Source organism: Phascolarctos cinereus, unplaced genomic scaffold, assembly GCF_003287225.1.
Source record: "Phascolarctos cinereus isolate Bilbo 61053 unplaced genomic scaffold, phaCin_HiC Scaffold_726;HRSCAF=1367, whole genome shotgun sequence".
In the NCBI taxonomy this organism is placed as follows: Eukaryota; Metazoa; Chordata; class Mammalia; order Diprotodontia; family Phascolarctidae; genus Phascolarctos; species Phascolarctos cinereus.
In genome coordinates this window covers 11999476-12025431 of record NW_027556098.1, presented here as the reverse complement: position 1 = coordinate 12025431, position 25956 = coordinate 11999476, and the positions used below count along the sequence as shown (strand labels likewise).

At 35.0% G+C, this 25956-nt stretch overlaps 1 long non-coding RNA gene and 1 pseudogene across 2 annotated transcripts in view; one reads left to right on the top strand and one right to left on the bottom strand.

The window, feature by feature from the left end:
* Positions 1-25956, bottom strand: part of LOC144458229 (uncharacterized) — a 76905-nt gene that overhangs the window by 6364 nt on the left and 44585 nt on the right. Inside the window, exon 3 of one of the 2 annotated variants that reach the window (XR_013487819.1) lies at positions 15670-15724. The exons of the other annotated variant lie outside the window; for it this stretch is intronic. This is a non-coding gene — a long non-coding RNA (uncharacterized LOC144458229). Of the gene's footprint in view, positions 1-15669; positions 15725-25956 lie in introns of those variants that run through there. 2 annotated transcript variants of the gene reach the window in all.
* LOC110221550 (sphingomyelin synthase-related protein 1 pseudogene) lies at positions 24984-25908 on the top strand (annotated as a pseudogene).

Genomic DNA, 25956 nt, shown 5'->3' with positions numbered 1-25956 from the left:
GAAAAGGCAGGAAGTTTTGCAAGGATAAGCAGTTCAGGTTGGAGATAGGGCTAGTCTTTTTGCTACGTATTTAAAAAAAAAAAGAGTCTGAGTGGGGGAGGGTTTTGAAAGCAACAAGACCAGAACCATTAACAAGAACTAATGACCCTCTGGAGGGGCTTCACATCTCTCACAATTCCCCTCTCCTTTCTTACAATTTGAAGCCTCCTCACACCCACTAAATCTTAATAACCATCAGGGTGGTCTTGGACTGGCACCCAACCCTGACTCTTCAGAACCATCAGCTTAATTTCTCCTTTCCCTTCTATCTTAACCAGACGGGACAGGGAGTCTTGCATACAGGGGAGACACACCGGGAGTAGAATAATAATTCCCCTCAAATTTTACAATCTAAGAGTTTTAGAAATACAATACAATTTAGAAGCAGTAGTTTTAACACTTGGCACTATTGGTACCTTTAACAATTACATTAAATAAAAATTATTCTGCATTTTAACATACGCCATTGTATTAAGCATTTTATAATCACATAATTTTTATAACAACTATTATTATTATTATTATTATTATTATTATTATCATTAAATTATTTTAACTCAAAACATATTGCCCCTGGGAGGGACACAAAGACAGCAATTCAAACACCTAGCCTTAGGATCCTATTAAATCTGAATTCAAATTCTTCTCAGCTCTTTTTCTTCTCTCTCTAACCATCACCCCTTTAAGTAAATATGGGAAGAACTGATCTATGGAAGGACTGGTCTACGCATTGACAAATCAAAGGGGCGGTCCCTTTATAAATGCAGATACAGAGACCCAGAAGAAAACAATAGTGCAATTGTCCCTTTAAGATTCAAAAAGTCTTTTCCTACATAACTGTCTGGCAGGGAACATCATCAATGAAGTCCTCTGGTCCTTGGTATTTGTTCCAGCCACCTCCAGCACAGCATCTCAGCATCTTCTTCTTCTTGTCTTCTTGTAGGAACCAGTTTTCTGTCCATTCTCCTACAAAAGTGACCTTAGCACAATTTTAAATTACCATTGCTAATCCTTATAACCCTGATCATTTTTACAAACTCAAAATTGGAACCATGGCCAATTGTCATGTTTAAGAAATTCACATCAGAAAACCAGTGTCTAATACTTTACATTAATTCACTATTAATTTCCTCACCAGGAGGATGAGATTTCACTAAGGAATTAATAACAGGCTCCAGTACATACTTAAATATATTAAATAATCAATTTTTAATACAGCACATATAAAATCTTAAACTTTTAGTCATGCCATGTTTATTTGATGGCATTTACAAGATAAACCACAAGTCATTCTTCTTTTGACATTATTAATTGTAACAAAACTTTAGACAAGTATCATATTAAACAAATAACAAAATAACATTCTCACAAGCCCCTGACCTAATTGTCTCCATACCATTACCAAGAATTAAAAGACCGTAACATATGGGAACACACACAGGAACACTAGTCCCAGTTCTATAGTAACCTAAGATGTTCCATAATTAATTATTTTAGTAAATTTGTTCCTGTACTTACAAAACCTTCTGAGTATAGAAGCTTGCCACTAAGAGATTAGAGACTTATAGTAAGGGAACAATATTCCCCCAACTTCCTGTCAACTCCAGGCAGAGTGTTATGTCAAACTGCAAACTGCATTGAGCCAGACTTAAAGTCTGCCAGGTTTCACTTCCAGGAATCAAGTCAAGAGAGTCCCACCTTAGCACATGCGGAACACTTGCCCTCTCAACCTTCCCATTAAATCATACCTGCAGTTCATACTTGCCCAGCACAGGGCTGCTGGCATCATGGATAAGTGGCTCAGACAGCCTTCCTTGATATTTACACCTGGAGTTAGACTCAGAAACAGTCAGTCATTAGTCCCGTTAAAACTTTGAATAGCAAGTTCCAATAATCAGTTTAAGATATGACTATAATCTCACGTTGCCTAAGGAACATCTCCAAAGCAAGCCCTAAACAGCTTGTATGCATTTCCACTCTTGTTCATAAAATCTTACTAAGTTGGTGCAGAAGTCCTTAAGTGACACAAATTCCAGAGTATTATCAAGAAACTAAATTCCTAGTTATCACAGAATCCCTAAGTATCACAAAGTTCCTTAGTCAGAAGGTGTTGTAACAAAATTTTGCATTGGTAATAGTAAGAAACTGATTACAGGGAAAATACTACTGCTCTTAGAATCCTTTTAAACAAAGGGAACATCTTAAGGTGAGTCTTAAGCAGTTTGCATAAATTTCTGCACATATGCTAGTTCTAAATAAAAATATCATTAGATTTTCCAGTACGGTAACACAAAAGAGCTCATATCTTATACTGACTACTTGCTCTGATCATAGAAACTTACTATAGAAGGAAAAAGACCGGGGACATGTGACATACCAAATATGAAGGATAAAACATCCTTAGCTTTGTTTAAATTCAGACAGAGTCACAGTTCTCCAATCATGCAGTAGCTGTTTCTCCTCATAGCCAGACTCAGGAATAGTCAGGTGGGAAACATTCCTTTCCAAAGGGACACAATGGGGAAACTGAGCCAGGAGGATCCCATCCTAGATTGAGGCTAAGTTGTCCCCTCAGCTTTTTCCCAGATGCAGACCTCCACCCGTTCTGAGTAGCTTGTGGCATTTCTCTCAGATACTGATTTAATACAGACAACTATACCCAATTCAAACTCAAAACAAAATTAGTTAAAGTCCCAAGAGCCTTTTACCTCAAACAACAAGTTTCACTAATCACAACTTAAAGTCAGATACAGTTAATTTTACTCTCATGGAGTTGCAATAAGGAATAAAGATTTACCAAGACTCATACATAAGAGATTTCACTTTATATCTTTCCTTCTCACATTTAAAGCCAATCATTAGAATTCATTTCTAAACACTTGCAAATTCTCAGCAAGCCAAGTTCATTGTTTAGGAACTGCATAATTCTAATAAGTTCTTTTCTCAGGGAAGATGACCTTGCCCACACAGATGGTTTCCAGGGACCTTGGAAAGTTTACAAAATAAGGAGAATTCAGAAGGCCCTCAGAGAGGGCTGATACTGGTACCCTTAAATGGGCAGAACCAACTCAACAAGGCTTTACACTATCCCCTTCTTTCCACATACAGTAATTAATTAACCCTTTTAGGTTTTAGCATGAAAACAGTAACCCCAAATAACTTAGTTAACAATCTCACAAATTTCATAAATGATAGCAAAACAATTTTAACTGAAAATTCCTTTTAAATAAAGAAAAAATTTGGAAATTTTATGATTTATTAAATTATAATACTTCAAAATATTATAATACAGGGTCAAATAGAATGATTTAAAGGGTTTCCTGACCCATTCGTCATTTCATTTTTTTTACAATACAATTCTTAACCTAACAACATTTAGACTATAAGAGAAATTGCTTTTCTGACAACACAGATGATACAGTTGCTTACCAAATTATGCAATAAAGGAAAATTTTAGAAATACAACAATACCATAAACAACTATCATCTATTTAAACTTTAAAACCAAAACCAATTAATTACCACTCTGGGCTTTACTTTAATCGGATGTGTTCCCAAATTGCCTTACACAGAGAATTATTCATCTCATCACCATTGACATAAACTTCATATTGAAGAAAATCCACATAAAGTTAATGAATATGAAGCAATTATATTTAACTTAAAACAGTTTACATTCAGAGAGCATTTGTTTTATGCCAAGCATTATGCCAAGCACTTTTACAATCATGTGATCTTCATAATATCTCTGGGAATGAATTACACCACCATCCCCTTACTGAACAGTAAACTAAAGTAAATAGAACTTTCTTGGGGCCATATAGTTAATAAATTTCTTAATGCCAAATAACAATATGTACTTTTAAAATTATACAAATATACATTTCTAAGTTCAATACCCTTGGCTCTTTATAAAGGAGTATTATCCACAAATTCATATATTTCTTCAATATTTCAGTTCCCCATTCATGTCTACATTTTCTTGCAAAAGTTTTACAAAAAGTTTGGAAAATCACCTATTGTAATCAGGTCAGTTTAAAATGTGCTGGGCCAGTATTCTAACTACTTCTTTTTGGCCCAGGAGGAAAAAAAGCAAGCCTAAGGAATCTGAATCAATGCTGACAAAGTATGATCAGCTTTCCCTGCAGGTAGACACCTCTGGAGCTTGATAATTAATTGAACAGTAATAATCATAACTCACAATAACCAATATCTTTACCATAGCCAGTATCCATATTAGATATAATAAAACCCACCCATGGATCTAGCCCAAAAGGTGGTTGGACATAATTCCTTCCATCTCTCCATAAATTTATCTATTGGTTTTTAAATTAGGCTATCAGCCTTTCACTCTAAGCTGCCTGCTTACGGTTTTTGTTTATTACTTGCTTTAGTGCCAAATAGTAAAATAAATTCTAACCTATCTTAAGCATTGAATTAGGAGTGACACATTATATTTTTTGTATTTTTGTAATACGACCAGAATGAATTCAATTTCTTTCTGGTTGGGTCCTATTACACAAAAACTTTTCTCTTTTAGGTAAGGCAGGGAATGGTTAAAGGCTTATTTAGCCTGCCTCCCTTTGACCTGAGGGGGAAAGATTCACCCTCCTTTCCTCCTTATCTTTCTCTCCTCTTATATTCAACAACTTTCTTGCCTTTCCTTCTACCTATTTATCCCTCTGAGGGACTTTGATGAAAGTCCCTTTAAAACTGCACATATCTTATTTCTTTCTAGTTCTGACCTGACACTTTGAGAATCCTTTTCTACTTGCCTTTTACCAATCATATAACCTAAATAATAAAGTATTTTTCTCTCTTTCTCTCTCTCATCCACCTACTTCTCTGAGGCTGCTGTTACCAGGAAGGGAGAGGGGGAGAGAAAGAGAGCAGCATTCCAGAGTCTTGCTGCAGCCTTGGGATGCTATTCTTGCTACCTGGCTGCAAAGGGCATCAAATTACACAGGACACTCACTCACACCACACAGACACAAACAGAGAAACAGATACAGACAGAAAATGACAGTTAGAAATCCCCTGCACAAGTTAGGCATTGCCAGCCCAAACTAAGCAGTGATATTTGATCATTTTTTTTTCTCTTGTCTTTCCCTTTATACTTTGGTGACTCATTCCAATTCTGGAGTCGACTCCCAAGAGGGCTATCTTCTGGAATGTTAGGAAAATTCTCGGTGCTAGCTGTTATTTAGGACTGTCTTTTCCCCATGTTTAGTGAGTTCTTGTCCTTCCCCAAGGACTCACTCAATCTAGGCACAGGTACCAAGACCTTCCCTGTGCTCAAAAAGGTGGGGGGGACAGGTACCAAGACCATCCCTGTCCTCTTCCCCACTTGAAACGGGAGCCCTCCAGACCTTCAAGGGGAAACAGGTACCAAGACCTTTCCTGTCCTCTCCATGTAATCACTCAGAGGCTCACTAGATCTTGCCCCAGAAGGGCTCACTGGAGCTTGCTTGTCTGTGTTATGTGCGCACAACTTATGTGACCGTCTGAAAATCAGTTCTCTCTGTCTTCTATCTTCACTAGCACCATTGAGCTCCGTTGACTTTCGTTTCTGTTTTCTCTAAGTTCCTCTCTTCAAGATCGTTTCACCCAGTCAGGGTGGGTCCCTCCACTGAAATCCAAGGAACGCCGGAAAAAAATCTCCAGTGGGTACCTGTCCAAGATCCTGATGGGGATGACCCACTCCCCCAGGTGGGAAGCATATCTCGGTGGGACCTCCAAAAGTTGTGCGGGACAGCTATCTTTATTTTCCAAATTAAACTCAGAGGTTTCTCAAGGTAGAAAGCAGAAAGGAATTTTTATTACAATCCTGTGGGAAAGGGCAACTCACACCAAAAAACATTTCAGTGCCACACCACGCTGAACACAGATAAAACAGGTTTTTTATAGGCCCTTACCTCAGTTCCCCCTCCCTAACCCTGCTTCCCCTTATCCCATTGGCTGGGCTTTGGGGTGCACCATCTATTCACAGACATCTTCCCCAGTAACAGACAACAAAGGTTGTTACACAAGTTTGCCCAGAGACAAGAAAAGGCAGGAAGTTTTGCAAGGACAAGCAGTTAAGGTTGGAGGTAGGGCTATTCTTTTTACCAAGTATTTAAAAAAGAGTCTGAGTTGGCGAGGGTTTTGAAAGCAACAATACCAGAACCATTAACAAGAACTAATGACCCTCTGAGGAAGCTTCACTTTTGAGAGATCATCTATCGCAATACTAATCGTAAAACAAAAACAAGTTAACAGAAAAGATACTTCTTAGAAGAGAAAAAAAAAGTCATCATGAGATTTCATGAAGAGTTGAGCCTGCTCTAATTTCCTACTCAAACTGAATGTGCAGATTCTACTTTGGGATTCTCCAGCTATCTTTCTGATGAGTTTCACCATCACCATTGTCAGAGTCTGGGAGAAGGGGAGGGCATGTCAAGACTCCTTTGGGAAGAGTGAGAGGAATTGCTCTACTACACTAACTTCAGATTTGGCTATACCACGTACTAGCTGTGTGGAACCTTAGACAAATCATTTAACTTAACAGTCTACTTTTTAATCTCATATGAAGAGTAGGGATAATACCCAATGCTCTGCCATACTTCAGAACTGCTCTGAGAACTCTACTTTTACCTTTTGCACATAGATTCAACTGAGGAGAAATGCTCTGGAGAGATATTGGACAAACTAATTTAAAAGGCACTCTAAATATATTGAGGAGGATGAGTAGCACATATCAACCAGTGGAATTTCAAAAAGGGTTTTTGCTCTGTCAGAACAAAAATCACACAATAAAGAAGGTAGAAGTGTAATTGATTTTGATTTTGGCAAGGAATTTGGAAAGTGAATCGGGAGCAATGAATGGCAGATGCCAAGAAGAGAAAAGATCATGAAAATAAGAGTGGAATGAAACAAAGCAGGGAGGCTGTCATAAAATTATGTCCTTGGTCTTAATCAACATTTTAGTCACTGACATTGATTAAAGCAAAAATAGCCTGCTTATCAGATTTGTAGTTGACCTATACTGAGAGGGATAGCTAACAAATCAAAGGATATTGGGATCCCAAAAGATCGGGCTGGTTATAGTATTTCTGAATCTTATGAAAATGAAATTGAATCAGTTTTAAATGTAATGTTCAACACTTAGCTTCAAGAGCACAAGTATAGGAAAGATCACGTTCTTTACTCATCTTGTAAATTCTTTTTTTCTTTTTTAAGATAAATTTTCTGTACTTCTGTAACTTTAGCTCTTTTATATAAATAAAATACAAAAGTTTAGCTTCTCCTTTCCCTTAAAATCTGGCTTTATTTGTTTCTTAGTGACCTCTAACCTGTGTACTTCGAGGAATATAAGCTGTTATCTTGAAATAATCTGGATTCATTTTAGTACCAAATTTTCTGAAGTCTAATAATATGGAAGAATATCTTTTATTTGAATGTTTTAAAATTAATTCATATATCTATTTCTCTCTATCCATCTGTCATATATAATTGTTGGCAAATAATTTCGAGAAGGCTTCTATCTTAACCATATATGATAAGCAACTTGTATAGAAGTCTCACTAGAAAACATTTTCTATCCTAGGTGATTATACCTGCAATCTTTTTGTATTGTGAATCTGAGAACTTTTGGAGCATCACCAGCCTTCCTAGACTGCGGTCTAGAAGAGTGAATATTGGTGAATGAGCAATAGCTGAAAAACAGATAATGCACTTCAGTGGCTGGTGTTTCTTAGGCTGCTTATGGTAAGCTACGCACCATTATTATGATAAGTTTGGGTTAGGTGGATCAAAATTTTTGCTGACTGAATCATCATTTTGTGACTTTAAATCCAGCTTTATTTGTTTTAAACTGCCATTGCAGGTGGCTTATATTTCCTTGATAGACATCACAGGTGGTTAATCCTAGAAGGAACCTCAGAGTTTATCTATTTCAGCCTCATTACCTTTTTTGTAGGTGAGAAAAATGAGGCTTCAGGTCTCCTGGCCCTAAATCCAGTGCTCTAGGTTCAACACCATGCGTCATGTCTAGTTGTTCATTAGCAACCAGTTGAAGGCTACTAAGTGTCTGTTGCTAATACTAGTAAGATATTTGTACTATTATATTCATTGAATTATTCATATTCTTAGGTGCTAGAATCAAAAAGAGAACAACAACAAGAAGAAATAGTAATAGTAGAAGATGAAGAAGAAGAAGAAGAGATTAGTAGAGGCAAACCTACAGTTACCACTAATAGGGATCAAAAGAAGCTGTCCTGATTCCAATAAGATATGTGCTTTTGTATACAGATAACAAAATTCTTAATGAACAAAAAATCATTTCTTTCTGCTGGGTTATACCTGTTTGGTTACCATCTTGTTGCGTTTTTCCTTTATATTAAAGAACTTCATTATTCATATAAGGATTCTCAGGTGTATACTACTCCCTCAAATGGGTGCTGGCATTGAGGAGAGGTGTCAAACTCATGGCTTATAGGTGTGAATCACAGGGATCCATTTCTATTTGAGTTTGACAACACTGGGATAGAGGAAAGAGAACAGGACATAGAATCTGAAAATCTAGTTCAAATCATGGTTCTGTCACTTCTACTCATGTGATTTTAGTCAAGTAATTTCAGTTCAATAGGTTTCAGACTTCTCGTCCATAAAATGAGGAGGTTATATCAGTTAACATCCATTGTTACTTCCAGCTATAAATCAATGATTCTACACCCCTTACATAGCAAATCATATATTAGTTGTGGTTGAGGTAGAGGAGAAAGGGATAGAGAGATGGTACTGTGCCATTTACATATGTACACATATATTTACATTAATTGGCTTTTATATCTTGAATTTTACATATAAGCCAGGGTAGGTTCTAACCCTTACTTTGCATGCATGCTGAGGTAGACATATGTGCATGTATGTACATGTGTATGTGTGTATGTGTATATATGTACATGTAAACATATACATATATAGTAGGCATATATTCTACAAAAACCACAACTTCAGATCCTTTGACATGTGGCTTTGTCTTTCTTTGAGAACTGAAATTCATGAATTTTTTACAATATGCTTTAAGCAACTTTTTGTATTAAAATAGAATGTATTTTATGTTTTTTAAAAACTACTTACCCTCCAAAAAAATTTTGGATGATTCTAGCAATGCCTGAACTTTTTTCATTTAAAAAAATATGATGAACAACTAAAGAATGTATATAATCTGGAACAAAATGAACAAAAGGTAAATTTTCATTACATTAAACTTGAGATGAAGATTTAACTGTGTATTTTCCCATTTTAATTACTAGATAATGAGTTTATTTGTAATTTGAATTAGAAAACTAGAGTTGAACTTTGATGTGGGATTGATTTTCTGTCATAATTACCCCTCAATGTGCATAAGAATAAAATTATCTAAAGAGTGAAAAGCAGTGAGGCTCCACAGCACCTGGCATAGCACAGCAGCAAAGCCCCTGTGCAGCACAGTAAACCCACTCAAGAAGCTTAGGACAGTTCCTCCTCCACTACAGAAGCAGACCCCAACTATAACATGGCAAAAGTCATAAAAAATAATCTGGACATGAGCAAAACAACAACAATAACAAAAGAACCTGACCAGAGAAATTTATAATGGTGATAGAGAAGATCAAAACTTAAACTCAGAAGAGGACAACAATGTCAAAATGCCTACATGTGAAACCTCAAAGAAATATGTGAATTGGTCTCAGGCCCAAAAAGAATTCCTGGAAGAGTTCAAAAAGGATTTTAAAAATCAATAAGAGAAGTAGAAGAAAAACTGGGAAAAGAAATGAGAGTGATGCAAGAGAATCATAAAAAAAGAGTCAATAGTTTGGTAAAAGAAGCACTAAAAATGGGGAAAAGATGTACAAAAATTCACTGAAGAAAACAATTCCTTAAAAAGTAGAATTGGTGAAATGGAAAAGGAGGTACAAAAGCACACTGAAGAAAATAATTCCTTAAAAAATTAGAATAGGGCAAATGGAAGCTAATGACTCCATCAAAGACATCAAGAAACAATAAAACAAAATCAAAAAAATGAAAAAAAATAAAAGAAAATGTGAAATATATCTTTTTTAAAAAACTGACCAGGAAAATGAATTGAGGACAGAAAATTTAAGAATTAAGAATTCTTAGAGTACCTGAAAACCATGATCAAAAAAAGAGCTTGGACCACAAGAAATCATTAAAGAAAATTGCCCTGATATCCTGGTACCAGAGAGTAAAATACAAATTAAAAAGAATACACCTATCATCTCCTGAGATTCCAAAATGAAAACTCCCAGAAATATCATAGCCAAATTCCAGAGCTCCCAGGTCAAGGAGAAAAATACTACAAATAGCTAAAAAGAAACAATTCAAATATCATGGAGCCATGGTCAGGATAACACATGATTTAGCAGATTCTACAGGCTTATAATATGATATTCCAGAGGGCAAAGGAACAGGATTAAAACCAAGAATCACCTACCCAGCAAAACTGAGTATTCCTCAGGAGAAAAATGGATATTCGAAGAAACAGAGGATTTTCAAGCATTCTTTATGAAAAGATCAGAGCTGAACAGAAAATCTGATTTTCAAATACAAGATTTAAGAGAAGCATAAAAACATAAATAGAAAAAAGAATACAAAAGGGATTCAGTAAGTTTAAACTGTTTACATTCCTAGATGGGAACATGATACTTGCAACTTTTAAGAACTTTATCACTATTAGAGCAGTTAGGAATAAATATGGAGGGAGTACATAAGATAGAATGTGAAGGTATAAGTTGACTATGATGGGATGATAACCAAAAAAAAAAAATTAAGGAGTAAGAAAGAGGATTGCACCGAGAGGAGAGGGAAGGGAGAGGTAGAATTGGATAAATTATCTCACGTGAAGAAGTGTGAAAGAGCTTTTAAAGTGGAGGGAAAGATGAAGACAGGCAATGCTTGAACCCTATTCTCATCAGAATTGGATCAAAGAGGGAATACAATACACTTTCATTTGGATATAGAAATCTATCTTACCTCAGAGAGAAATAGGAGGGGAGGGAGATAAGAAAAGGAGGGGCAGAGGTAGAAGGCAAGGCAGATTGGGGGAGGCAGTGATAAGAAGCAAAACATTTGTGAGGAGGAACAAGGTGAAAGGGGAGGAGGGGAAGAGAGAGGGAGAGAAATACACAGTAATCTTGACTGTGAATATAAATGGGATAAACTCACCCATAAAACAGAAGTGAATAGCACAGAGGATTAAAAACCATAATCCTATAATATACTCTTTACAAGAAACACATTTGAAACAGAGATACATACAGAGTAAAGGTAAGAGACTGGAGTAGAATCTACTACACTTCTGCTGAAGTAAAAGAAAAGCAGGGGTAAAAACTACGATCTCAGACAAAGCAAAAGCAAAAATAGATCTAATTAAAAGATACAAGGAAGGAAACTACATCTTGCTAAAAAAGGTACCATAGACAATGAAGTAGTATCAATACTAAGCAAAAATGTACCAAATGGTATAACACATCAATTTTTTTTTAAAAAGAGGTTAAATCAGTTACAGAAGGAAATAAACAATAAAACTATACTAGCGGGGAGAACCTCAACTTTCCCCTCTCACAACTAGATAACTCTATCCAAAAAGTTAACAGGGAAGAAGTTAAAGAGATGAATAGCATTTTAGAAAAGTTAGATACGATAGCTCTCTGGAGAAAATTGAATGGAAATAGAAATTTTTCTCAGCAGTACATGGCACCTACACAAAAACTGATCATGTTTTAGGACATAAAAAGCTCACAACCAAAATGCAGAAAAGCAGAAGTTTTAAATATATCATTTTCAGACCATAATGCAATAAAAACTACATTCAATAAAGGGCCATGGAAAGATAGATTAAAAATTAATTGGAAACTAAATATAATCCTAAAGAATGAGTGGGTAAAATAATAAATCATAGAAACAATAATTTCATTGAAGAGGATAACAACAATGAGACAACATATCAAAATTTATGGGATGCAGCCAATGCAATACTTGGGGGAAAATATATATCTCTAAATACCTACATCAATAAAATAGAGAAAGAGCAGATCAATGAACTGGGTAACTAAAAAAAAATCTAGAGAAAGAAAAAAATTAAAAATCTCCCATTAAAAAACCAAATTGGAAATCTTGAAAATCAAAGGAGAGATTAATCAAATTGAAAGAAAGAATAGCCATTGAACTAATAAAGAAAACAAGGAGCTGGTCTTATGAAGAAAATAATAAAATAGATAATTTGATTTAAAAAAAAAAGAAAACCAAATTACCAGTATCAAAAATGTAAAGAGTGAATTCACCATCAATGAAGAGGAGATTAAAGCAATTATTATTAGTTATTTTGCCCAATTACATGCCAATAAATCTGACAATCGAAGCAAAATGGATGAATGTTTAACAAAATAAAAACTGCCCACATTAACAGAAGAAATAGAATACTTAAATGACCCTATCTTAGAAAATGAAATTGAACAAGCCACCAATGAACTCCCTAGGGCCAGATGGATTCACAAGCAAATTCAACCAAACATTTAAATAACAATCAATTCCAACACTATATAAACTTTTGGGGGAAAAAAGGTGAAGAACAGTCCTACCTAACTCCTTTTATGACACAAATATGGCACTGATAAACCAGGAAGAGCCAAAACAGAGAAAGAAAATTGTAGACCAATTTCCCTAATAAGTATTGATGCAAAAATTTAAATAAAATACTAGTAAGGAGATTACAGCAATATTTCAGAAGGATCATACACTAGGAGTAGGTGGGATTTATAACAGGAATGCATGGCTAGTTCAGTACCAGGAAAACTATCAACATAATTGACCACATCAAAAATAAAACCCACAGAAAAAAACAAAACCAACAGAAATCACATAATTTTCTCAATAGATGAAGAAAAAAGCTTTTGATAAAAGACAACACTCATTCCTATTAAAAACACTAGAAAGCTTAGAAATAAATGCAGCTTTCCTTTAAATGAAAAATAGTGTCTATCTAAATCCTTCAGCAATCATTATCTGTAATGAAGACAATCTAGAAGCCTTCCCAATAAGATCAGGGGTGAAGTAAGAATGCCCATTATAACATCACTATTATTCAATATTGTACTAGAAATGTCAGTTACAGCAAGAAGTGAAGAAAAAAATTGAAGAAACTAGAATTGACAAGGAGGAAATAAAACTATTATTCTTTGTAGATGATGAAATGGTATAGAGAATCTACAGAATCAATATTTGAAATAATTAACAGCCTCCTAATTAACAAGCCTCCCTAATCTGTAACCTTTTTAAAAATCCCTCCCTTATCCTCTCCCCTTGCCCTCCTATTCCTTAATCTACTCACCTTCTAAGAGTCCATCTCTTATCCTCTCCCCTTACCCTCCTTTAATCTTATAAGTCCCTCCCTTATCCTATCCTCAGATTCTCCTATTTCTCTCTAAGGTAAGAAGACTTTTATACCCTCCTAGATATATGTGGCATTCTCTCTTTAACCCAGTTCTGATACAAACATAGTTCTAATACTACCAGCCCTCCACCCTCTCCTGCCCTCCACTGTAACAGTTCTTCCATTTATACCATGTATTTATGAGATAATTGTTCCATTTTACCTCTCCCTATCTGATTGTTTTAGGATCATCCCATCACAGTCAACTCAACCCTAAGCCTACTATCTGTGTATGTGTTTTCAAACTACCCTAGTAATAATAACATTCTTAGGAATTACAGATGTTTTCCCATAAAAGAAGTAAACAGTTTGACCTTATTACATCCCTTATAACTGACCTTTCATGTTTAGCTTCTTATGTTTCTCCTGATTCTTGTAACTCAAATTAACTGTTCAGTTCTGATCTTTTCCTCAAGTATACCTGAAAATCCTAAATTTTAATTCATTAAATATCTGCTTTTTCCACACAGTATGACACTCAGCTTTGCTGGTTAAATTATTCTTGGTTGCGAACCCAGATCCTTTGTTCTTTGGAATATCATGTTTCATTCCTTTTGGTCTTTTAACATAGAAGCTGCTAAACCTTGTGTTATCTTGACTGCAGCATCACAGTACTTAAATTGTTTCTAGTTCCTTGTAGTATTTTCTCTTTTACCTGGGAGCTTTGAAACTCAGCTATAATGTTCCTGTGAGTTTTGATCTTTCATCTCATTTAAGTAGTTATTAGTTAGATTTTTAAAATTTCTATTTTACACTCTAGTTCTAAAATTTCAGGGCAAGTTTTCTTAATAATTTCTCAAAGTATAGTTTCTAGATTCATTTTTTGATCATAACTTTCAGGTAGTCCAACAATTCTTATATTGTCTCTTCTCACTCTGTTTTCCAGGTCAGTTGTTTTTTCTAATGAGATGTTTCACATTCTCTTCCATTTTTAAAAAAATTATTTTGACTCTGTTTTATAATTTCTTGGTGTCTTATAAAGTCATTAGCTTTCCCTTGTTCAATTCTAATTTTTAAGGAGTCATTTTCTTTTGTAAAGTTTTGGATCTCTTTCCAATTGGTTGACTTTCTTTTCATAATTTTCTTGAATTACTCTTATTTAAAATTTTTTTTCTCAACTGCTCTTATTTGATTTTTAAGGTCCCTTTTAAGCTCTTCTAATAACTCTTTTTGGGCTTGTTATCAGTTTACATTTTTCTCTTTAGTAGAGGTAACTCTTTTGAATTTACTGTCTTCTTCTGAGTTTGAACCCAGATCTTCTCTGTGACCATAGCAGCTATCTATGGTTTGGTTCTTTCTGTTTTTCCTTCTCACTTTTTAAGCGGCTTATTTCTTGGCCATTAACTTTGTGTTAGAGCTCTAGTCTCCAGGCGTGGGAGATAATTTCTCAAGCTTCAGAGTTTTTGAGCTATTGTTTTCTGAGTTCTTTTTGGGGATCTTACCTCAGGTACTCCTCTCAGCTCTCCTGTGAGTGACCACAGCCAGCAGGGCCCCCATCCACCTTCACCAACAGTCATTCAAATGAGCATATGCTCATTCCACCTCACTCACAGCCACAGCCTGGAACTGTGTCTGGTTGGCACACCTAGGCCTGGTATCCAGCACCAGCAGAGGGTCCTGTAATCTTCCTCTGATCATCCATCTGATCCCCATACTGTCTTGGGGCAAAAATTCCTAAAACTGAGGCTGACCCCTACACAGCTACCCCTACAGCTTGTTTTTTGTTGATTCTGTGATATCTGCCAGAGGTATCTACACTTCAATCAGACTAGACCACCACCCCAGGAAGTCAGGTCTTTCCTATGTTCTCTCAAGTCGTCTTAGGCCGGACAACTGCTTTACCTTGACTTTTAATTATTTCTGCCATTAAAATTCACTTTGAGGCATTATTTTAAATTGTTTAGAGGGAAGGAATCTGGGAGAAGTATACAATTTCTTGCCTTATTCTGCCATCTTCACAGAATCCTCTCTCTAAATTTTATTTTATTTTTAGGCAATTGGGATTAAGTGACTTGCCCAGGGTCACACAGCTAGTAAGTGTCAAGTGTTTAGTCTGAGGCTGGATTTGAACTTAGGTGCTCCTCACTTCAGGGCTGGTGCCCTATTCACTGCGCCACCTAGCTGCCCCTAAATTATGTAATTTTAATAAAATATCACCTCAGAGTGTAGTTGTTGATAATTTTCCAAGGTTATTGCAGAGAGTGTTGACACCTAAACAAGAAAGAGAATACAAGTTGCATTGTAACTTGTATTGTAACACACAAGCAGAGTAGAATTGACAACATATTGACATAATTTTCCTTGCCTGAAATAGAAAGGAACTCTTAAGGTGCTGCATTATTTACAAAAAAACAGGAAAGTAGAATGGTAAAGTTTGCCAAGAAGTATTACTGTCAGTTATTGGCAAAACAACAAGAGACATTTCCTTGAGTTCCTTTAATAAAAGTTATGCAATTTTAGCCTCATGGTTCTATTTCAAATAATTAGTGTGCGCGTGTGCGCGCATGCGCGCACGTGCGTGTGTGTGTGTGTGTACGTGTACTTTGACTTACTGTGACTGTGCTGGTCAGGAAAAGTGTATAAGGGCCTGCTGAGAAAATGTCTATTGAATATATACAAACAATATATGTATATATTCACATACATATATACATGTACAAATATGTGAATTTATATATACACATACACACAAATCAGAAGACCAAAGGTTTTCATAACATACCAGGCATTAGGAAGCATTTGTAACTAATCCAATTTTGTTTGTGCTCTAGCAAAAATGGAAACCTGAATTGCCTCAGACTGGGAATTCCTTTTAATCCTCCAAGGCAGTCACCTGTCTTAACAGATACTGAAACAATACAAGCCAAAACCATGACTAATGGTGATGGAAATTTTCTCTTATTTCCTTTTATTTATTTGAATTTCACTGAAACCCAATGTTGACAACATATTACATACTTCAGCACTTGCAGTCATGATGGTCAACTTGCCAAAACTTTGTGAACCAAGTAGAACTTTGCCATTTATTTTCTGGAACAAGGGCCCACTACCCATTAGCAGAAATGGAAACCAAACTAAGATGCATTTTAAAGTGCCTGACCAATTTTTCAACTGATACAGTAGCCTAGGTCAAAGACTCATGGTATGCCAGACACTGGAAAATAGAGTTAGACACTAAGGATTCTTTGCCTTCATAACAATCTTCACTAGATTGTAAAGTAGCTAAAGACTCACTGGACTATTTGTCCTAACTTCTAGCCCAGGGACCTAAAGGTGATCCCCCCATGAATCATCAATCTATCACCTCCCTCAACACTTCACCCTGCCAAGCTGCCTCAGCTTCACTCCTGGGTGGATGTTGTGTTCATTGGTGTGCGCCCCTGACCTAAACCCACACCGGAGGAGACAGAACTGGCCATAGGTAGGTTTCAGTTCAATTTACTTTGGCTGATTAGTTATTGAGCACACTTTTGGAGGCAGACACTGTTTCCCTCTCATCTTGTCTGGCTTAGCCTCCTGGAACAGGTTGAATTATTTTAGTATTAATGCATTCCCTTCCAAAGCCACTTGTCTTTTCTATATGTGAAAATATATTAAGCATTTTGCATAGTTTAATGCAATTTTCTTTCCAAAAGAATTCAAAATATTTCTATTGCAAAAAATAAAGTTTCAGGGCAGCTAGGTGGCGCAGTGGACACTGGCCCTGAAGTCAGGAGGATCTGAGTTCAAATCTGGCCTCAGACCAAACACTTGACACTTACTAGCTGTGTGACCCTGAGCAAGTCACTTAACCCCAATTGCCTAAAAAAAATTTTTTTTAAATATAAAGTTTCCGTTACAAAGCTTTCTTCAAATCTCTTGTTCTCATGTGCATGATTGACATGCAGATGAGAGGAGAAGACGGTAAGAGGATGGGAGACGTTCTATACAGCAGCTTTGAAAAGCAAAATTAAAACACACAAATATGCTGTCAAATGAGGGGCTTTTGGAACAAGTGATCTCTAAGGCCCCTTTAAGCTTTGACTGTATGGTTACATTTACATATGATAATATAAGCTTTTAAATACAGTCCATCTGGACTTCTAGCTATTGGATAGTAGCTCTCATGCCTTTGGTACTCTGAAGTAATTGATGTCAGAGTGGACAGAAATTCAAGCTAGAATATGGTTATCAGGATTTGGAATGGAAAGATACATGATGGAATTCAAATTGAAAAATGTAAGAGGTTGACACCTTCTTACACTGGACACTGACTAAAAGTAAGCTTTAATATTGGCTTTTTATCAGAGATCATTAGAGAACAACATTATAATAATCTATTTTATGGAGAGCATTGGATGCAAAATAGATAGTACAAGTAATGGGATACCTATGTATCCCCTATCCCCTAGCCTTATTTACTTACTCTTTCCTCCTCAACATCATATTCCTATATCCCAGTTTTTAAGGAAATCCATGTTACCTCCATTTTAAATGTAGTGCCAAGAAATGCTTATTTTTGAATGTTATTTGTTAAAGCCCTTATTTTTTAGCATACCTGCCATGTGGCCATTCCTTTTTAGACTCCATATAAACAAACATTGGTAAGTAGACAACCACTATTATAGTTTTTGACCAGTCAGATTAAATTTCACTGAAACAGATTTACAAACATTAATCAAGGAAAATGCCAAAGTCCCATTTCACTTGTTGTAAATAAAATATTGGGTATTTTTATAAGCTTTAAATATCAGGTCCTAGTTAGAATGAACCCTGTGTCATTGACTAGAAGAACCTGATCAGAGGAACATAATTGATTACACAAAGACAAATCATAAAAACTCCACTTGGATTGTTCAGTTCTCACCTAAGACAATATCATTCTGAGAGCTTTTTAAGTACAACTCCCCTCACAGCATATTTCTAGAATTTTCCTAAGATATATTACTTGATTTGATAATTCCATTTAAGCTGTAAATCTCTGATACTCTGACCCTCCAATTTGAAGTCAAATGAATCTGATGTAATATCTGTTGATTAAAAATGAAAAAAAAAACCTTTTTTAGACTATTCCAAAATTGGGTTCCCATCCTCTAAGCAAATAATAACACATGCATGAGAAACTGTATTTACACATATAATTAGGATATAAGAAGCCCCAGCTCTCTTTTCAGAATGATGAGCTATTATGCTAGTTCCTTAATATATTTAGGGTTATGCAATGTAATATTTTACTTCATTCAGACCTAGAAATATCTAAACATCTACCTGTCCTGACAACCTAAAAATTGGGCCTAGTTCAATAAAAAATGGGATGTGGTGGAGGGAGCAGCCTTGTTCCAGCAAAGACCATGTGAGAAGTATGTGTGTCATACCATCAGTTTAAAAAACTTTGGACTTTAAGAGTTTTTCTTTAATGCTGAAAGGTCTGGCTAGAGCCAGAAAAAGAAAACTGGATTGTTTCCAAATTGTCTTGGGTTTTCCTGCTTATGTCCATTGTTTGGCTGTTGAAAAACATTATGAAAGAAATTCAAGAAGAAATGCACACTTCTTATAATTCCCCAAACCTCTCGTCAAAAAATAAATTTGTTGTTTCGGAGATTGTTTTGTTTTTAACCATTAGGGTCAATAATTGTCTAGCTTTATAGAAGGAATAAAACTGATCTTTACGTGTAGTTTGGAGATTCAGTCCCATTACTTGGACGCATTTCGTGTAGAGCATTTTATCTCTTTCGTCCTATCATTACTTAAGATTTATGTTGTAAAGCAGTGTCACATTTCCCCTCTTTTCTCCTCTCTCCCCTCTCCAGTTTCTATTTTTAACAGTAATTGACTCGTACAACAAGGGTTCTTTATGTGGGATCCTTGAACTTCACTTTAAAAAAAATATGTTGACTACATTTCAGTATAGTTGAATTCCCTTATATTCTACTATGTATTTTAATTCATGAATTTAAAAACATTATTCTAATAAGAGGTCCATCTATAGACCAGTAGATTGCCAAAGGGGTTTATGACACAAAAAAGGTTAAGAGCTCCTCAGTTAAAGTTAGGTAACATTTTTTGTCTCTTTCTTGCTATATTTTTACCAATATAGTCAAGTAGAGAAAATATTTCTTGAGAAATTTAATTTGGTCTCCTTTTTGGGAGTTTGTTAATTTTTTTTCCTGTTGCTTTTAAACATGAATATTTTCCCCATATCCTATATCTTCTATAACTTCTATAGCTCAGTGTAGATACAGAAGAAACTCTCTCTGCACTTAGACTGTGCGTTATAAATTCTCATTCAGCCTCTTTTCTGCCCCCATTTTTTTAAAACCACAGAACAATCTTTTTTTCAGCCAAGATGCAGGATATATTCCTATGGAATATTTTCCTGAGGCTATAAAATCTGGGTTCCTCAGACAGAGTCCCAAAGAAATTTCATTTTCAGGTTCACCATGTAAAGAATTAGAAAATCTATTCATCTGAATCACTCTTTCCAAAGTGCCTCAGTGCCCACAAGAAGAAAGACCACTAGAAAATACTGAAGCATATTGAGAGACTTCAAATAATAGAAAAAGCATTAATAAATTTTAACAATGAAATTTATAATAAAGAGAGACAACTGGGAGATAGGACATAAATGGAAAAATGTTATCAGCAATGTAATATTTATTTTAATCATTCCACTTTCACACAAATATTGTTTTGGCAGAGGATAAGTCTACGTAAGTTCAAAGCTGTTAATGTTGCATATATAACATATAATGCATACTATAAAGTGTTTCTAAATAAATTGATTATAATATACACATATGCTTTCCTTTTTGTGGGCTCTAGATCTGGAATTTCATCAGTATGCATGAAGGCATAGTGCAAAAAGCAATTCCCCCCTTCCACAATCTAAGAGATTTTCAGTTTTTTAAAATTATGTCTGAACTTTGTGACCACTGCCTATACCAGCTTTAGAAAACTTGCCATGAATACTAAGCTGTTACTTGTCACAGAGTACTTAATATATGTTAGATGCAGGACCTGAACCTAGGTCTTCTCCTCAAATTCAATTCTCTCTCACTTTGCTATGTTAATTTTGCTTCAGAATCCATATGCGATCAAAATAAATAAATAAATATACACATTATAGATTTTCTATGATAAATAGTATATATGTTGTCCATGAGACCTCCTCCTCCTCACCTTCTCCATTAACTACTGCTACTACCATAGCTTCTCTATAGTTTTTTTTGTGTCACAATCCAAATCATAGCTCATGAGTTCTTAACTACTATTTTACATTTATTAGTGTCTGTTGCAGAATTCAGTTAGCTTCCCTTCAAAGTATTTAATTAAATAACCTCATAAAATTCTCCACTAAATTCTCAACTCATTCTCTCACAAATGTATAAGAACTCAGTGGGAAAAGTGTATCTACTTAGGACTTATATATGGGCCATCTGTACATGGAGAACACTTATGGCAAGGGGCCCTCTGTAAGATGGTGCACATAGAGGAAAATGTGTGAACAGAACACATATATGGAGAGGCAGTAAAAGCAGAGCAAATGAATATCCCCAAACTATTGTAGATAAGGAAAGTGTTGCTGTATGTAGGGTATCTGTTAGAGGTATATGATCAGCCTGGATATAATCAGAAAGCCAACTGGACATGACCATTCCTTACAGATAATGAATATTTTTGAAGAGCCAAAGTTTTCTCTATTGTACAAAAAAAGGCTTTCCAAAATATTTTTCCATGTATGCGTTACTTGATACAAAGCTGGAAGCCATTTCTAGTTCATCAAATTGATGCAGTTTTTTTTAATCTCTTCCAACTGCTTCCCTTTTTATCATAGGTGAATTAATTTTGTTTGTACAGAAGCCTTTCAGTTGCATATAATCATAGTTTTCTCTTTTATTTTGTAATTATACTTGTAAGTGCATGGGCACTTGTTTGGTTAAGAATTTATCTCTTGCACATAGCTATGAAAAATATATGATTTGCTTCTGTAAAATTTTATGCCCCTTTGGCAATCTACTGAAACCTATGGATGGACCTCTTATCAGAATAACATTTTTAAATTCATGAATTAAAATACATAGTAGAATATAAGGGAATTCAACTACACTGAAATGTAGTCAACATTTTTTTAAAGTGAAGTTCAAGGATCCCACGTAAAGAACCCTTGTTGTACGAGTCAATTACTGTTAAAAATAGAAACTGGAGAGGGGAGAGAGGAGAAAAGAGGGGAAATGTAACACTGCTTTATAACATAAATCTTAAGTAATAATAGGATGAAAGAGATAAAATGCTCTGCACAAAGTTCGTCAAAGTAATGGGACTGAATCTCCAAATCAATATATTGATTTAGATTGTATTGTGGAATATAGTATTAAATGTTACTCTCAAGCCTAATTTCTACCAAATTACCTTCCTGTTTTTCCCAACAATTTTTATCAAAGAAGCATTTCTTCCCTAAGTTATTTCTTTCCCAGTTTATCAAACACTGGGCTATTTAGTTCCATTGTTTCTGATTCTCCCTATGGTGGTCTGAGGTCTAGACTTGATATTTCATGAAGAGATATAATCTGTCTCTACGTTTCCTCAACATCTCCCTTGATATTATAGATCTTTCGCTTTTTCCAAATTAAATTGTTATTATTCTATTGAGGTTTGTATAGTAAGTTTTAAAAATCTGATTAGGAGAGCAATACAATGGTTAATTCATGGTAACATTGTAATTTTCATCATATTGTCATGCCCCAGTTATGCGTAATGAAAATTTCTCCAGGTATTTACAAGGTTCTTTATTTCTTTAAGGAACATATAATATTATTTATACAAATATTTTGTGTATTTTAGTAGATCGATCCACAGATGTTATTTGTAGTCACTTCATAGTATTTGCAGTGGGATTTCCCTTTCTATTATTGCCCATTAGATTTTTGTTATTATCATAGACAAATGCTATTGATTTTTTGAGGGTTTATTTTTAGGATGTAAATTTGTTGAAGCTATTGTCCCAATTACCATTTCTCCTGATTTCCTAGGATTTTCTGAGTAAACCATCAGGTCATAAGCAAATAAGAATACCTAGATATTCCTATTTGCCTATCGTTATTATGCTTTTGATTTCTTTTCCTTATCTTGTTGCTATTGCTAGCATTTCCAGATCTATTTCAAATAATAGTGGGGAGAGTGGGTATTCTTGCTTTACTCCTGTATTTATTGGGAAAGCTTCTAAAATGTCTCCATTTCACATAATGCTTATTTTTAAAAATACAGATACTTTTTATTTTGCATATACCGTGCATATATGTACCCATATTATTTATTTATTTAAGGTCCTTCCATGTCTATAATTAGAAGAGCATTTTAGTATAAATGGGTGTTGTATTTTGTCAAAAATCATCTATTAAGATGATTATGTAGTTTTGGTTGTTTTCATTTTCAATGATTTTATTAATTGTTTTTCTAATGTTGAACTATCCTCATAACTCTGGTATAAATCCAATTTGTGTATCATGAACCATTTTTTGGATCAGTCACTATAGTCTGATGATAGGATTTTATTTGAAATTCTTAAATCAAGGTTCATTAAAGATCTGTACTTCTCCTTCTATGCTTTATTTTCCCCTCATTTAGGCATTACTATTGTATTTTATCTCACTAGTGAAAACTAATGGTGCTTTCTCAATTTGTGAATATATCTTATATATTATTGTTATTACTCTTTGAAAGTTTGACACAATTCAGGACCAGGAGATTACCACATACTTCCCTTGTCATCCCACCCCCCACTTTGACATGACTAGCTTATAGTTAGTTCTATTTCTTTTTTCTGAGATTGGATTATTAAAGAACTATATTTACTCTTTTCTAAGTTTGGATAGTTTATATTTTTGAAGATTTTCTTTTATTTCTTTTGTGTTCTCAGTTTGGTTACCATGAAATTGTGTAATACTGAATAATTCTTTTTTTATTTCTTGTAGTTTTGTTGTGAATTTATTGTCTCGTAAATTGTTGGTTGGATTTTCTATCATCTTTTTAATCTGATTGGTAAAATTTCATCAATTTTGTTAGTCATTTCAAAGTACCAACTTTTAGTTTTATTCATTATTTCCAAAGTAGATTTTTTTTTTATTTTTTGGTTTCCAGTCTACTTTTCCTCTGATTTTTTTGTATTTCCTTTCTATGACCCTTTTCTATGTATTTGTTGACTTTCCAATTTTTTAATTCTTCCCTTTCCTATTTTGTTAATGTATGTTTGCAGAATAATTTTTTTCTGTTTTTTTTTTCTTTAACTGCATTCCAGAAATTTTACCATGTTATTTCACCATCATCATTTTCTACTTGGATTTCTACTTTTTTTATTAGGTTAGCTAGAATGTTATCAATTTTCTCATATTCTTCAAGGAACTATTAGTTTTATCAATTTTTATTTCATTTTATTTTTTCCAATTTATCTATATCTTTTAAAATTTTTATTTTATATTTTAAATTGAAAAAAATTGACATGACCTCCTCCTACCCCAATTGCACACACAATAGTTGATAATAAATGAAAAATAAACTCTTTTATGAACATATACTGTCAATAAAAACAAATTTCTACAATTGCCATGTCCAATAAATATGTATGCCTCATTCTGTACTCTATCAGGAGGTAAGGGCCATGTCTAATTATTAGGCCTCTTGAATCATGGTTGATCATTACAATGAAGAGAGTTACTAATTCTTTCAAAGTCTTTTGTCATTACTATATTGCTCTCCTGGTTCTGTACACTTGTCTCTCCATCATATATTACAAGTCATCCCAGTTTTCTCTCAAACCACCCCTTTCATCATTTCTTGAAGCTCAGCACAATAGTGTTCCATCACATTTATATGACATAACTTGTTCAACCATTCCTTCTGGGTACCCCTTCAGATTTCCATTCTTTGCCACCTCCAAAAGAGCTATAAATATATTTTTACATCATTAGAGTTCATTTTGTTTATGACTATCACTCCTTTAATCTAGCCTCCCTCTAATTTCCCCCTTCTCCCACAATAAGATCACCTATATCTCCACTAGGGTTTACAGGGATGTTACTCTTTAACATGAACAGCTTAAGTCACTCTTTAGTAATAGTGGCTCAAGTCACTCTTTAATAATAGCAACTCAAGCCATGATATCAGGGTGTTTCCCCTACAGTTTACCAGAAGTGTTTAGGAGCCAGTTTTTTTTTAAACAATGAACATTAATTAGCTTGTTTATCATGAACCATTTTTTGGATCAGTCGCTATGGTCTGATGATAGGATTTTATTTGAAATCCTTAAATCAAGGTTCATTAAAGGTCTATATTTCTCCTTCTATGCTTTATTTTCCCCTCATTTAGGTATTGCTATTGTACTCATCTCACTAGTGAAATCTAATGATGCTTTCTCAATTTGTGAATATATCTTATGTATTACTGTTACTACTCTTTGGAAGTTTGACACAGCTCAGGACCAGGAGATTACCGCATACTTCCCTTGCCATCCCCACCCCCCACTTTGGAGATGGGTTATAACAGTGACCATCTCCTTGGCCCCATGCCACCTTACATCAGTGTTCTGCAAGGCTCAGACTGGCTTTGTAATGGGGAACTACCACATGACTGTGACGGACTTATCACTGACTTGAATTCAGATCAGTACTAGTACATGAATGGGAGGAACAAACAGAAGATTAGACCCAGAATACAGGAAGACCATATTGAGTTGTGTATATGTGTTCATAGTATTTGGGTTTACATCCTTCATCATGGTTATAGTCCATGAACGAGTGCCTGACATGCAGACTTATCCACCACTACCAGATATATTTCTAGATAGTGTCCCTAGGATTCTATGGGCCTTTGCCATGACAGAAGTGTATGGTGTCATTCTCTGTTACATCTGGCTGCTGGTGTTTCTCCTTCACAAATACAGGACAGCATCTCCAGTGTTCTGAAAAGCTGTATGGCAGTGTTTGGGAAAAACTGCACTGAGCCTTCACCATATGGAGCAGCTTTGGTATGACCTTGACTGGAGTACACACTTGTGGAGAGTTCAGTGGCCACACAGTTGTCCTGACTATGCTGAATTTCTTTGTTACTGTTCCAAATATACACCAAGAAGCTGGAACTTTTTGCATACTCTGTCCTGGGTCCTCAATCTCTTTGGAATCTTCTTCATTCTGGCTGTACATGAACATTACCCCATTGATGCGTTTATTGACTTTTATATCACCACAAGACTCTTTTTGTATCACCATACCCTGGCCAACACCAGAATGTATCAGCAGAGTAGGAGAGTGAGGATCTGGTTCCCCATGTTTTCTTTTTTTGAATGCAATGTTAATGGTACAGTGCCTAATGAGTATTGCTGGCCTTTTGCAAAACCTGAAGTAATGAAAAGATTAATTGGTTGAGGAATGTGTCTTTGTAAAGGATTTGTGATCAAATATACAGAAATAGTT